This window comes from Planococcus citri, chromosome 1 (genome assembly GCF_950023065.1).
Source record: "Planococcus citri chromosome 1, ihPlaCitr1.1, whole genome shotgun sequence".
NCBI classification, from domain to species: Eukaryota; Metazoa; Arthropoda; class Insecta; order Hemiptera; family Pseudococcidae; genus Planococcus; species Planococcus citri.
The window spans coordinates 34,968,105-34,983,360 of record NC_088677.1 but is presented as its reverse complement, the minus strand read 5'-3'; the positions used below and the strand labels follow the sequence as shown (position 1 = coordinate 34,983,360).

The following is a 15,256-nucleotide window of genomic DNA, read 5'->3' as shown; positions in this document are numbered from 1 at the left end:
ACTTTTGAAGTAAAAATCTCCGTAAAACGTGTTTTTTTTTTTAAAAAAAAATGACTTGACCCACTTTGGAATAGAGCTCTTTAATTGCTCACTTACACTTACATATTTCAAGACTTGTTTTTTTTCAGATTTGAACTAAAAACAAACGTTTTTTTTTTACTCAGTACCCCTCAATATGACCTAAAAAGATTCTTCAACTAGCAACTGCGAAATCCAATATTTTGGTGGTTTTCAGATAGATAGGTAAATATTTGTAAAAAAAATTCGGCCCTAAAAAAATATTGTAATCTGCAATCATACCAAAAATAGGCCTCTAAATGTGATTGCAATTGGTGTAAAAAATGGTTAATTTTTCTGAACGATCAGAGCCATTTTTGGATTATTTTGGAAAATTCAGAACCCCGTCGGACTCTCAATTTTTCGTTCAAGCAGACGACATATTTTTCATGAAGAGCTGCTCAAATTAAAGTAATAGTGATATTTAAATATTTTTGGCAACACTGCACGTGCATGGTCCAAAATTCATTGTATACCTAAGCGATTTTACAAATCCTTAGAACTAACTTCCACCAGATCATTTGAAAATTTTGAAGCAGGGGAGGCTGATTCGCCATTTATTTTAATGTTTTCAAACTTCAGCTTCTGTTCTCCAGCTAAAACGTTTTTAATATGTAATGAAACAGGAATTTTTGATCTCTATAGTAACATTTTATCAGGGATATCCAAGAGACAAAAGTGAAGATTATTCATAAGTTCAGTTAAAAAATTTTGCAATCGCAACCTTCCACAAATCATCATTAAAATAATTCGTTTCTAGTAAAGAAGCACATAAATAAGTAATTAAAACAACGCTTCAAAAAAAGCAGCAATATTAGCCATATTTATTCCTTCCTCTCGCCCGCCTTCCATTAATTAAATTATTACAAGTCGTATGCATGTAATCTGATCCTGTATCGTCTATAGAGATTTCCTTCTTTTTTTGGGGAAAAATATAATTAAAAATGCACAAATGAATTATACCTATCTACCTAATTTAATTATCATTATTTTAATTAGGTACATCAGGTTTTTTGCCGACTGCCGTATATAAGGTGACAATGACCTGACCTAAGATAGGATTCAAAGAATTTTTTTTACAAGTTTTTTTTTATTCAACTGAGGATTTTATGGGTAGATAGATTTTTTAAAACTTAACACTTGGTTTTATTTTTTTTGCCACTTTTGAATCACATTCTACATCATTTCAATAGTTGCATGATAATTACAATTTTTTCGTGGTGAATTTTTGGATAAGAGTATTGAAAATCGACACAATAATGGTACCTAATAAATGTGAGTCCATTAAAGAACGATTATAAATTGAGAAATATGATTTTTTTTTTCGGTCAAACATAGAGCAAAGTATAAGTGGCCATAAATGAAAAGTGTTAAAGGGCTTAGGAATCGATAGGGTGTTGACTTTTCAGAAAAAATAAAATCCGAGCCTTAAAACAGCACAACATTTCCAGATCCACAATTTGAAAATTTCAATGAAGTGTGCTCTCTTTATCCGCTTCCTCTACAATGATTACAAAGAGAGAGAATTTGATGAAAATTTAAAGCATGAAATGCAAAAAATTTCTTCTACAGTTCGCAGTAGATAATATTATTACTATCGATATGTTATCTTTCCAGCCAAATGACCGGAAACTGCATAATCACAGTAATCGCGATAGAGAATAATTCTTAACGTGGAAAAAATTCTAACGTGAAGCTCGCTTTTTCGAATAAAAATGCAAATCACCGTCAAATTTTCAACCAGAAACTAACTACCTAAGCATTTTAATAAAACAACGTTAATGTAGCGATAACGATACTCATTAGTCATTACTCACACCGGATTTGACCATAGCGTATTGTATCCCAAACAATGTTGACCACAAGGTAATTAGATACCATTAAATTATTCGCGATTATATGTAGTACTACGAGACAGAATGAAATGAAAAATTTTCAAATTCAAACACACCTACTGGATAAAGATAAGGCAAGGTACATACCTACATGAAGGAGAATTGTTGCCAAATTATGCACTGGTTAGGTAGGTACTGCATATATTGGGCAGTAAGAAGATACACAGAACAGAAGAAGTAAGTAGGCAATACGCATCTACATTCTAAGAAAAAAATATTCGTTAGATGCGATAAATTTAGACTAAGTTGCGATGCACAAACATCGTTGCCATTGGTAAACAAACTTCGCAAAAAAAAATTATTAAGCTTACAATTTTAAACTTTTTTTATATTAGTAGTGATAAAATGTATGATTTATACTGTAGTGTATAATATTATCATCTTCACTCAAAACGCAACCACACAACCATGAACTAATTCGAGCAGTCAGTAAATTAACAGTTTTGTAACGAAAATTAGCTTTTTCTCACCAAGGCTGACCAAGTAGATATTTTAGAATACGTGTACGGATTCGACAACATTGTATGTAGTATGTAAGATGTGTAGTTAGTAAAAAAGTAAAAAAAAAAAATTGAACGTCTAGCGTTATTATATGAGTTAGTAGTCTCACTCTTGATATGGCATAGGAAGAATTATGCAATATGCAATGCCGCACATTTTCTTGTTTTTCATTTTGTCGCGATAGGGCAGCAGCGCAACGTCTTATGGACGAATTAAAAATACCTACAGAGCTCATAGCTCGACGACTGTCGAGTAATAAAATTACAATGTAGCAGAAAAAAACGCAATGCAGCCTTCAAAGTAGCAATATAGAAGTTCAGTTTGCGCGCAATTACGAATTTTTTTTAGTGGATACACTATAATTAGTATTGTTTAAAAACATACAATGTAACAGAGGCTCTTATTAGGGTTTAAGCATAATTTACAAGAGGTAACTGCATCGTTATTATATGTATGTTTTTTTTTCATTTTTTTAAATTCTCAATTCGCGTTTGTACTATAGGTGGTAACAGAGAAGTTAATATTGGATAAATATTTGAAAAACGGAAGCATGTTGTGTGACCAATTTATCAGTAAGTTAGTTTCTTGTTTTTTTTTCTCACAAAAAAATCCCATACTTATACTTTGTTGTGTAGGAATTAAATTTGAATAAAATTATAAAGAATTGTTTTTTTTCGTTGTTGACAAAATCGAAAAATCTTACAGAAAGAAGATATATAATTGATGTTAAAATGCATCCAGGATAATTACCTACCACAGCGAGAAATAAAAAACATCGACAAATTTAATTACCCTAATTGCAATCTTCGTTCGATTAGTATTTACTCTTCTCGAATCGATATCTAGGTACCACAAGAAATAACACAGTTGTCGTTGTGATGAATGAGGAAAATCAGTTAATTAATTTACAATCAAGTAAGTATTTAAAAAAAAAAAAAAAAAAAACAACGAAGAAAATGAGTACCTAAATTACCAAGGATACGACTCTATACCTAGTAATGGAAGCGTCAACTAATTTGAATAGTAAAATTTTACCGAATGCATCTGACTGGTTATGTGTGAAACTTGACCTATCCTAAATGATTCTACTCAGGTACGCAGGAATAAAAGTATTGAGCATTCGCGGAAATGAATTTTTTGAAGCATTAAATTTCATGATTTTAGGCACTTTTGATGCATTAAAGCATTCGAAATTTTTCAAAGAAAATTAGGTACCTGTGTGTTTAAAAAATGTATTTATTGCCAAACGATAAAACCAGTTTACTTTGAATAGGTTGAATGATTTGCATTTTTTGGGTAGATTCAGGTACGTACTTGATAATTGCTTGAAATGAATTTTCTCTTCTCCAATTAATACTTCAAAAAGCTCGGTAAAAAGAAGTCATTTAAAAGGGGGTGAAAGGCACATGCAGGTATATAAAAATTACTGTCGATAGAATGAATATGCAAATGGGAAAAAGAAAGTATAAAAAATTTGGGAACAGTGAAAAATTGGTGGATAAGCCTATCTACTACATATAAGGTAACTTAAAAAGTATCCCATTTCCGCAATTTTTTTTAGCAATTTGGTTTTTATAAGCCAGTTGATTTTCAAACCAGTTCAGAGGTTTGTAACTAGTTATAAATTGAAAAAATGTGTAACTTATGTATGTACAGGGCTGTAAGGTAATTTATGTTGGTAAATTACGGCGGTATTTTACCGTATTTTACGGTATTTTACCAAAAGTTTATTACCGTATTTCACCATAATTTACCAAAAAGCCAAATTGAACACTTTTTTCCCATCTTTCCTTCATAAATTTCCAAATTTCCATGGAAATTTATGATTTCTAAGTTACCAAAAATTTTCCCCATAAATTTCCAAAAAATGTCCATGGAAAATTTTCTATAATCTGTAATAACACCTAAAATAGATGAAAATTTACTTCAGAGGCAGGTCAGAAGTTCAGAACTTCAAAGTCAAACTATGTACAAATAACTCTTCATATCCAAAATGGTAAAATACCATAAATACCGTAAAATACCGTATTTTACCGCCGTATTTTACCAGCAAATAAATTACGGTAATTTAACAGCCCTGTATGCATAATTGTATACCCCTAATCACCAGATTTGATGCAAAACTCCTTCCTTTCAAATTCAGTTTTTGATTTCTTCCAAGTCTCCACTCCACGATCCTCGTTAATAAGAAATACTGATTTCAACAAAAGTTCATCTGTAGGTAGGTACGAGTAGTTTCTGCAATCCAGTTTGTTAGTAAGGTGCTTGGAAATCAATTTCCATCTAACCTCATTGCACCTCACGTATTAAAATTTACTTTTCATTCTGAAATTGAAACAAATCAATGTGATTTGAGCCACAAATTCGGGTCCAAATCAATTTCGTAGCAAAAAATAAACACAAAGTCTCAAAAAGCTCACACAATAAGTACCAATATCCCAAATTCCACCTCGAAAGTCATAGGCTACTCGCTACTCTCAACCAATGAAAGCATCGTTCACTAGCCGCCGAAAAGTTGCGTTACACACACCGAGGCGAGAGCCAGAGCCGAGAACCCAGCAGCCGCAGCCTGTTCGGTGTTCGGTGTTCCTAAAGGAGCGTACACATGATCCAATATATTTGACAAACTCGATTTGTCAAATCAAATTGAATTTAATCAAACATATTCGGTTGTGTGGACGCTCTGATGATGTCTTTCTCAAATTTTTAACGTTTTGTTGATCGGAGACACCATAGACACAACTCTGAAAATAATTTTGAAAATATAAATAATTTCTATTTTCAGAATTGGTGTCATCGATCAACAAAACGTTGAAAATTTGGAAAAAAAACTTAGATTATCATAGCGTTTGCATGATCTAATATATTTGACTTTCCATGCAACCAAATATATGTTGATTATATGTTGATAAATTTTATCAACGATGTCAATTTGACAAACCTGGTTTGTCAAATATATTGGATCGTGTGTACGCTCCTTAATGCAGGCGGGCAAACCAAAGATGACGTCATCGCGCAGTGACTGCGCATTGCGCCGCGAGTACTGCACAGCGAGCTGACGTATAGCTCAAGAAACCCTCGGCGAACTCCTCCACGTGTGAAACAATCGCGCTATATAGAGCGCCGACCTCCATCAACCTAGTGACCAGTGGGGACGGTTGGGCCAACTTCGTAACGTTTCCTTTCGCTCCCCTCGCCGTACAATCAATGAATTTTAGTAACAAAAAAATACTTCTCTATCACAAGACGTTGGAAGGTTTGCATAAATAGTGTGAAATACTCTTGACGTTGAAACGTAAACTCGACAGAGAGCTTACAATGTACGAGCACCGCGCCGCCACCGCCACCGCCGCGGCGTCGCTGATTACGAAAAATTTTTGTGCTTTTTTTTTGGTTGTCCTGTCCTTCGTCTTGCGTCGCTGATGCGATTCTACCAACGACAACGATGTCGTCGACGACGATAAATTAACAAATATGTACTATGCGCCGTTGTCGCGGCGAGTTTACTCGGCGACTTGTAAAAATTCAACAATGTATGCGCAATACTTTTTGGTCAAGGCGAAATCCACAATAAAGGTCCTTTTTTCCTGCCGAGTTCGCGTTAATACTAAAATACTGGAATTTTACGCCGCAATGTACGGTTCACGAGAAATATGCAGATAGGTAGTTACCTACTACCTACCTAGCTACATACCTACCAACACACATTATTATGCACATTTCATGCGACTCGTCCGAGAATTATACAGTCTGGAGTCGTTTTACCCGACTCTGGAAGAATTTATGGAGGAAACTCAAAATTTATCGCAATTCGATGGAGATTTCATAGCATACAGAATTCATTGTGCAAATAAATATTTGAAAAATTGTTTGAAACGCGAAGAAAACGTGTCGTAATAGCTTATTAAATATCTTCAAACTTGATTAAAATTGAGTAAATTGGTAGAAAAAAAGTCCAAAGCACGAGAAAATCTCGTTAAAGTGAGAAAAAATCCGTTGAAAATGGCATAAAATTCAGAAAATAGCCATAAAATGAGAAAAAATAAAAAATAGTTTGAAATGTGAGAAAAATAGTTATGTAAAATTATTGGCATATAAACTCAGTGAAAAATGGCTGAATCTGATCAGATCTGAACATTCCATGGATCCAATTCAGCATAATTAGATCTAAGCCAAAAATTGTAAAAAAAAAAATTAAAATTATGTAAAATTTGATTAATTTCTAATAAACTTGGGTAAAATTTCATAACAAAACGTGAGAAATCCAAGATCGGACGCTACAAACAAGGAAACTATCGTACTTGGGATAGTCAGCTTCAGCTTCAATTGCAACCGAAATTTAATTTTTGAAGAGAACATGTTTCAAAACCCCTGCAAGTCCAATGCTCAATTACCAAGCCTATTTAGAAACTTTATAAAATGGTAACGTTTAGGCAAGTACCCAAAAATAATACATATTGAGTATAATATTGATTTTAGAGATGATATTCCAAAACTTCGTCTCAAACTTCCTCAATATTTAATTTAAATCGAGTTAAAATTTTCTGTATGTACACCTAATTTGAAAGAACTGAGTCGAATAAACTGTTCATCATAGATTTGTACGTAGTTTTTGTTCAGTAAATTTCATAAAATTTGAAAATCTGATTGCTCAAAAAAAAAATTAAATCTCAACCTCAAAATACCATGTTTAAAAACAGATCTGAAAAATAATGGAAGACCAATATTCCTTTTTCAATAACGGTGGTTGAGGTGGCATCTTCTCATGCAAGTTGCAATAGGCAATAAGATCTAGTTTGTTAGTTTCAAATTACCACAATCGAATGTAAACATTTAATCGTCGATTCATCATTTTGTTGGATAAACATAGTTCATTATAAACAATGAAATCGAATCGAGGTTAATAATTCATTGACTACTTTTATTGATTTAATAAATAATGGGTACTAATCGTCGCATCAGAATGAAAGAAACGAAAGAAAAATCTGTGTACTGTGTATTAAAAATTTACCGAAAAACAAATCAAATAATTTTAATCGAATAGATAATATTTCCAAACAATGTGATCCGAGATTAAGAAAATATAAATAAATGGGTGTTCGTTTAGTTACATTTATGTAGCCTACTATCAGTCAGTGAACATTAAGATTCAAATTCTAAAACGAATGCAACATGATAAAATCCAATCGTCAGTAAATTTCGTTAATATGATTTTAATGAGTAGAAATTATACCAAGATAATTCAAGTATAGATAAATAATTGACGTTATCTGCGAAACTGAATAATATCTCGGGAGTCGGGTCGGGATACCTACAAGGCTATAGAATAAAATGTCGATGTCTGCAAAAATATTCGTGTACAAACAGTACCTTACCTACGTATGTCAATCATTTAAAATGTTCGCTTCCGGTCATTTTATAACGATTTTAAATGCACATAGGATAATGCAGTATCAGTATTAGGAGTTGTTATCTTTTCAAATAGGTAACGCTGATAAGATATCAATATTTTGTGTAATATGAAATTCGTGGTAGTATACTTTGTCGTTGTGCATTTCCAGTTATGTATGAGGTTAAATTGAACACAATAAAATAAAATACATCGTCGAACGTCGATCCTAACAATTTTAGAAATAATTTTCCTATGAGAAAACATTCACAATTTCTCATAATTGAGTCGTCATTCGAATATTATCGAGTAACATCACTCATAACGGAGGAGGAGGTAAAAGGTGCAAAAATTCATCCAATATGTACTTTGAATAATACAAGGTATTTCTTGGATTGCATTTTACTTATTCATTTCACCTAAAATGCGGACCATTAAACAAAATCTCCAGGCACTTTAGTACCATTCTGGGTTATATTAGTATTCTTCGATTCACCGACATTTTTATGCGTCTGCTTATTTTGCACACAAGCGAAAAACAAAAAAACAGGTTTCATCAGCCAACTATATACAAAACAAATAAACCACCACCTCTGAGTGTAAAGTTAGGTTAGGTACATGTAATTTAGCTAGTTCTGCGAACTTCGACGGGCAATAATCAAATGAAGCTTTTCCGTTAAAAATACATCCGGATGTCGGTACCCGGCTATTATTTTTGCATCCAAAATGTCTCAAGGTTTACAAACTCATTTTTTTTGATGTTTTAAAACGTTTAACTAACTGGTGTTTACACTGTTTACTGAGGAGTTGCGCAATAAAAAAAAATCTCAAGTTATTCTTTTGTTTGGGTTATTATTTGGTAAATCTGATGAGTGATGAGTGTTTTTGATGGCAGATTCACTTCAAAAATTTCAAAATATGTAGTATCCAAATGACTCCATGCCCATAGCCAGTTTTAACCCTTTGAAACTAAAAAAGAATCTGACATGGGAAGGAGTATAACTTCATTAAGCAAATTTTAAAAAAAAATTAAGGTTTACTAAAAATTTTATTTTGAAATTTCAGGAAACATCCTTTTACATCAAAAATTTATTTTGGAAATCTGGATAGAAAAAGTGTCCATTTTGAGTATTTCCTCAAATTCTACAAAATGAAATGTTGAGTACACCTGATTTTTATTAAAAATCTGCTTAATGAAGTTATACTTCTTCCCATGTAATGAACGTCAATTCTTCTCTTGGGTCTCAAAGGATTAAAGCAATTATCACTGTTTTTAGATTTTTAAATGACATAGTGTCTTCATTTTACAAGATGGGCAAAATTTGCATACAAAGTATCTCAATTTGTGCAGTGTCATTTGCAAAGTTTGAAAGATTACAAAACTTCGACATTTTTAAATAACCAAACAAGCAGAGTCCATAAAAATGTTTTTTTTTGCCATTTTTGACCATTCGATTCAAATTTAAATCCTCTTGTACAAAAATTTTAACATGAAAATCAATTTCGCAAACTACTTTCGTATGTGTAGACAACTCGAGTGAAAATTTCTCATTTGCCTCCAGAAATGGCTCAATGTCTACGGCATGCCGCAAACAAGCTTTCAAACAATAAAAGTTTATAAAAATACAGACCTTACTGGAATGAAACACTTGAAAACAAGAAACTAATAAGCAACAATGAGCGTGTGTACGAGTAAATTGAAGCGAAATGTATACGAATGGAACACTATAAATGTATAAATACCCACATGTCTGAGCCACTCTTGTATGGTTTGTACGAGAGGTAGGGCTTTGACCGAAAATTCTACTATTCTAGCCCAGCAAGGAGACGAAGAGCTTCACAGGAGATTTCATTGCGATGGCATGGCATGCTGAAGACACCTCTCAAGTTAAACTAATTTGAAGTAAATTGTTCTAGCACAAAGCGAAATGAATATAAAAGCATTAAGTTTTATACAAGATGGCTTGCTCTATAGCTACGAGTATATTTACGTGAAAGGAGGAAAAAAAATCAAATTAGATACCTTAGAGCGGCCACTCTGACGATGAAAATGCATGGAAAATGAAATTCGGAAACCGTAAAAGCACGTTTTTAAAAGTTGATGTATCGAGAACGGCGACGGTTGAAGAACAGAAGGCTAAGATGGAAAAACGGAAGATTTTTCACAGCGGATCGGTTGTCAGGTGGTTAACGCGGTCGAACGTGGGCGGTTTGGTTGGGTTAGAGAACGAAGGGTTGTGCCTGCCGGTATAGTGGTGTAACCTTGGGAAAAAAGGATCAGGGAGGATACAACCACCTCGACTCGACGTTACGAGGATGAATCGTACGCATCAGGGGTAGAACTTTAAAAACGAAAGTACGCGAATTCAGCTTCACCCGGAACTTTGGTCTACAATGTTGCCATATTATTGCGCCAAATTTTACATGAAGAGTACCAATGGAAAAATTTCACTACTCGTATCACATTCAATCGCTCCCTACAATCACTAGCCAATAATATATCATCTTGAAGAATTGAAAAACCATATTGAGAATTCTCAACTCTTCATACAACTTGACTGATCTGAAACGAACCCTTACAATTTTTCACTTCTAATCAACACTTTTTTTTCAAGGAAATCATCGTTAACAAAATTACCAACCCCAGAAGCCTAAAAAAAATAGATAAATTCGACGCAATTTTCCTCTACGCAACGTACATGCCCGACAAATTCGATTTTTTGCGGGTATTTGTATCGGCAACGTCGTAATAAATAGAAAATTGCGTGGAGCTGCGTAGAAACTTCCAAAGCCTACAGGTTCGCTAAATTTTCCAGCAGCGAAATGCCGCAACTTCTCTCATCCCTCCGACCATTTCCTTTTCCGCAATCTACGTACATTTTACGCGCCAACTCCGAGTCCACACTCCACAATCACGGTTGTCCTCTTGTCCCCCCCCCACAATGCGTAACTACCCTGTGAGTTGAAATTGGTAAATCAATAAACGTGTATTTGGCCGAACAACGAAAATTTGAGGCAGTTGCAAAATTTGGCCAAGGCGTGTATTATGCCAAGTACCTACATAAAACCAAGTGTGCGCAATACCTAATACATTACAGAGTAGGTAAGGTACCTATCAAACGATGTAAAAAAAATTGTCGTTAATGGATCTTCGATTAAGTAGCATATGAAGATATCCATTGTACTCAAATAAGTATTTAGGTAGGTAGATAGATATACGTAGCATGTTTCTCACATAATTAGCATTTTCGATCACACATTTCAACAGCAGCACTATTTTGAATGCATAAAATTAAACACTAAACGGTTATTCATGATGCATCAACATACATAGGTATATGTATCTATTCACGTTGATCATCAACTAATGAATTTATCGGGAAAAATGGTATGGTATTGCGCCCATATGTAAGTATTTAAAAATATAATTATTCAATAGCGAAACAAAGCACATAATAAGAATTCGGCTAGGAACGAGTTTGCATCACGGTGTGCAAAATAGAAAGACAGGAATCAGAATCGGTAATGAAAAATTATGAAGTTATCATTCTGAGGGTCTGCTGGAAATGGATCCTCAAGTCAAAAGTGAAAATTTAGTATCTCTCGATACATAACATTAAATGTCGGATTCCACGAACATCGCAATTTTCATCAGGAAGAGACCAATGCCTTCGACCTAATTTTTTTGGAACTATTCTCCATGAATCACCATTCAATTTACTCAAAATTATGTAGCTTTTGTTCGCTAGGTACCGAATTACTCGTATCGCTAAAATGAGAAAAAGAAAAATGTACCTAAATGTTTCAATTTAGTTCGGTTGCAAATATCAATATCTCCCACGTTCAATTCGTTTATTGATAAAATAACATCAACAAATACCCAAATGAAATCAACTTTTGCTAACTTTGTTTCAAACTAGTCAGGATCCCATGAGAATTTGTAAGTTTTGGATTTGGTCCTCAATATTTGGATTCAAATTAGGTATTTCGATTTTTTTTTCGACCAATACTCAAAACTTTGATACTAACATCCCTCCCTCACAATGAAAGAGCAAACTTTTGAGGAGTAAATAATAATATGTGTCTAGCTAAGTCGGAAAATTTGCATTTTAAAAATATGAAAGACATCCAATACATGAAAAAGTTTAAGATTTAATTGTTATTTCAACGTTTTAAAGAATCGAAAATTTAAAAAATCAAAATTTTAATTCTCTTTAGAACGGTTAAAAATGGTGAACTTTATATAATAAGGTCCTTTTTTCAGCAAAAAATAGAGACGATTATCTGAATCTTAGCTTATTTTTGCTTTTAATATTTCTAAAAGCATTTTTTTTTTTTTGGAACGATGTTATTTAAATTTTTATCCTCTTTTCGCTTTCGCTCAGCCTTGAGCTGGTATTTTAAAACTGATCTTAAAAATTAAAGACAAGCCTACCTTAAATAAATACCTTACAGAGAGCTATAAATTGATACCACAAGGTATCCTGAATTCAAAAAAATGTTTTAAAATCCCAACCAACATTCTTTTCATTTAAACAAAGTACGTTTACATTTCAGAAGATTCTAAATAACATTTCATAATTTTTTTTTTCATTTTCAACGAATTCCAAAATACTTACCTACTTTTATGCGTAGGTATATCTCAAAACATTGAACGTTACGAAGAACGGTCAGAAGCATTGTCCATGCTTTATAAGGGGCAATTTGGACATTCGATTTTCCTGAAAAAATGTGAAGCTAGAGGAGTCTGAATTTAAAACAAAAAACTAGATTTTTGATCATGGTTTCTGGTACAATTTTTCAACGTGAATAAAAAAGGTTCTCTAACGAAACAACCTATTTCCAAAATAAAAGGCGCTTGAGCAAATGAATTTTTTAAGGGTAAATTTTAATAAATTATTGCCTCTGGATCCTTCAATATTTAAAGAAAGACAATTTTACCAAAGGTGGGTTTAAAGACTTGAAACTTACACAAGAATTTAGCTTCAAAAATTAACAGAAGATTAATTTTCAAAAAAGTTGAAGAACTCGAAGGGAATTTTCAAAATACAATTGCTTGATTCCTTCAGTTTAAGAGAAGGACAATTTCCTAAGAGAACCTTTTCTGTTCGTCTCAAAAATAATGGCAGAGGTCATGGTCAAAAATCATGATTTCGCAATTTTGGGCACTTGGCTTTTTCCTTCAATTTTCAGACTAAGCATATAGTGACAACTCTTGATCACTTTATCAATTGTTTCATGCTACCTCAAAAATCAATATTAAATTATGATCAATAATCGGCACTACTGATCAAGATTTGACACTTTAATTTACTAACTGTACTCGTATGCTCTCAAATTTGACTGTTCGAGTACAGTAGGTTAGGTATGCAAAGTTTTGATCTGATCGCTGGTCATAATTTTTGAAGTTTTGACTCTTCCCTCATAAGCTCCAGAATACCTAGCTCATCAACAATAATTTGGCTCATTTGCTGTGTTGCCTGAAGTCATCCTGTCATCCAAAGTACATAAATATGTTGGAAAAGCGATGAAGAGGAGGGTTACGTCTTGTTACTAAAATGAATTTTTCGAAAGATCCCTCAGAATTAGTCAACATCTTTTTTGAAACTGAATAAATCAAAAGTCAAATAAATATATGGCAACAAAACGAATTCTATACCGAAGACGAAAAGCACCACGAAGTGCAACATATTACTCGTACATCAGAGCAGATAACATAACAAGGTTCGTTGCACTCTACTTTGTAACACCTAGGGAAACTGCAGTGCATTTTGGTGAACTTTAATCACATTTATCATAGAAATTGATGTAAAATTTTAATCAGTTAGATGTTCATTGAACTCAAATAAGAAACTGGATAAGAATAACGTGACTGGCATCACAAATTTCGAGTACCTAATGGACACCTAACGTACATTTTAGTTTAGTGGATTTATTCGATTGATTTGGATTCGGACTTCGGAAAACTTTTCCATTGTTAAATAACCTCAGGTTGAGTCATCTATTCCATTCCTCAACCCAAACAAAATCATTTAAGTATCTACATTTTTGAAAACCATCACATTATATGCCTTAGTGAAGTTGAACAATGAACAAACCACACCAAATTTCAGAGAGTAAGTAACCTACGGTAACACCCGCCAAAATTCGCCTATCAACGAATAGGAACATTCTCAAAAGTTCAAAACCCCAACACCCTAGAATATTTACACAAATTTACCAGTAACTGAAACCACCACATATGCTTAGATTCGTATTGGTATTCAATATTCTAAAAGTTGATACCTCTAGAATGAAGCTCCGAGCTTTCCAAAATGAGGAAAACAGTATTCACAGCGTTGATAATGCTCAACTTCGTATCGTAGAGCAACCAAAAGCGAAAGTTAAAACGCAAGATTTTGAATGTCATACGCAACCCCCCTAAATCTCTGTGGCATTGCAAAATATAGGTCACACGAAACGAAATGTATCTACCTCCTTTGCGCGCATTTTCCCCACATTCGTGATAATTTAGCTACATTAATTTCCACACAAATGCGAACAAAATTCTAACGTTAAAATCACATCGTTTTACTCACCATGAGAAGAAATTATTCGTTATCCGGATGTTTCTCGAATGAAGAATCGCACACGCGACGCGGGATGAGTGAAAAACTGATCAAAAAAAAGCACAACACTAACGCAAAAATTCAAGCCAGTAAAATAAAAACGAACTTTTAACGTAGAACTTCGTATGACAAATGATTTCTCTTTGAAAACGACTGACCTATCACACGCACCAATATTTTAGGCAACCGGAGGACCAGTTTATGATGATCGTATCAACACATACGAATACGAAGCCGAATACGCGAAACAGTAACAGTATTTTTCATTGACTCGCGACCAAGATTCAAATATTTAACAAGACTGGCATAAATTTTGGGCGAAAAATTTCCAAATGATTCGTAAGTACGTACCTCAACAATGGTTTAATTAATAATAAAAGGATAAAGGACAATTTTATTTCAAGGAAAGCGCCTCAAGTAAAATAACATTATTTACCTTCTGCGTATCGGGTAGGAGAGGCCACGAAATGCGACGAAAAACGTCGCGTGGAGGAGTAAGGCAATGGTTTCCGACGAATAGCCGGCGCGTGTCAAAGTACACTACATACACCAGTCTGTGATGTAGATTGTAGGGTATGAGAGAGCTCCAATGCGTATGCGTTTGTGTTGTACTACGACTACGTCAACTTCTTCATATTGATAACTCGACTCACACAATCCACAATCGCGTCTAAAGAGAGGTGGCAAAGTATAGAGTATAATGTACCCTCACCCTGTTTCATTTTATTTTTTTTTTTTGAAACATCTCTCTCTCTTTCGCTGGATGTGCATGAAAGGCTATTGCCCTCTTGTTCATTATACTTGGC

At 33.6% G+C, this 15,256-nt stretch overlaps 1 protein-coding gene and 1 long non-coding RNA gene across 3 annotated transcripts in view; one reads left to right on the top strand and one right to left on the bottom strand.

Moving 5' to 3' along the window:
• Positions 1 to 15,048, bottom strand: part of LOC135831635 (Krueppel homolog 1-like) — a 29,795-nt gene extending 14,747 nt beyond the window's left edge. The window contains exon 1 of one of the 2 annotated variants that reach the window (XM_065344276.1): positions 14,421 to 15,048. The gene's annotated coding sequence lies outside the window, so the exon portion shown is untranslated. Of the gene's footprint in view, positions 1 to 9,865; positions 9,971 to 14,420 lie in introns of those variants that run through there. The other variant, XM_065344278.1, reaches the window with a different exon arrangement.
• On the top strand, positions 2,638 to 3,122 carry LOC135831639 (uncharacterized). The gene is made up of 2 exons (XR_010556214.1): positions 2,638 to 2,883; positions 2,956 to 3,122. It is a non-coding gene; the product is annotated as an uncharacterized LOC135831639 (long non-coding RNA).
• Positions 15,049 to 15,256: the final 208 nt, after the last annotated feature.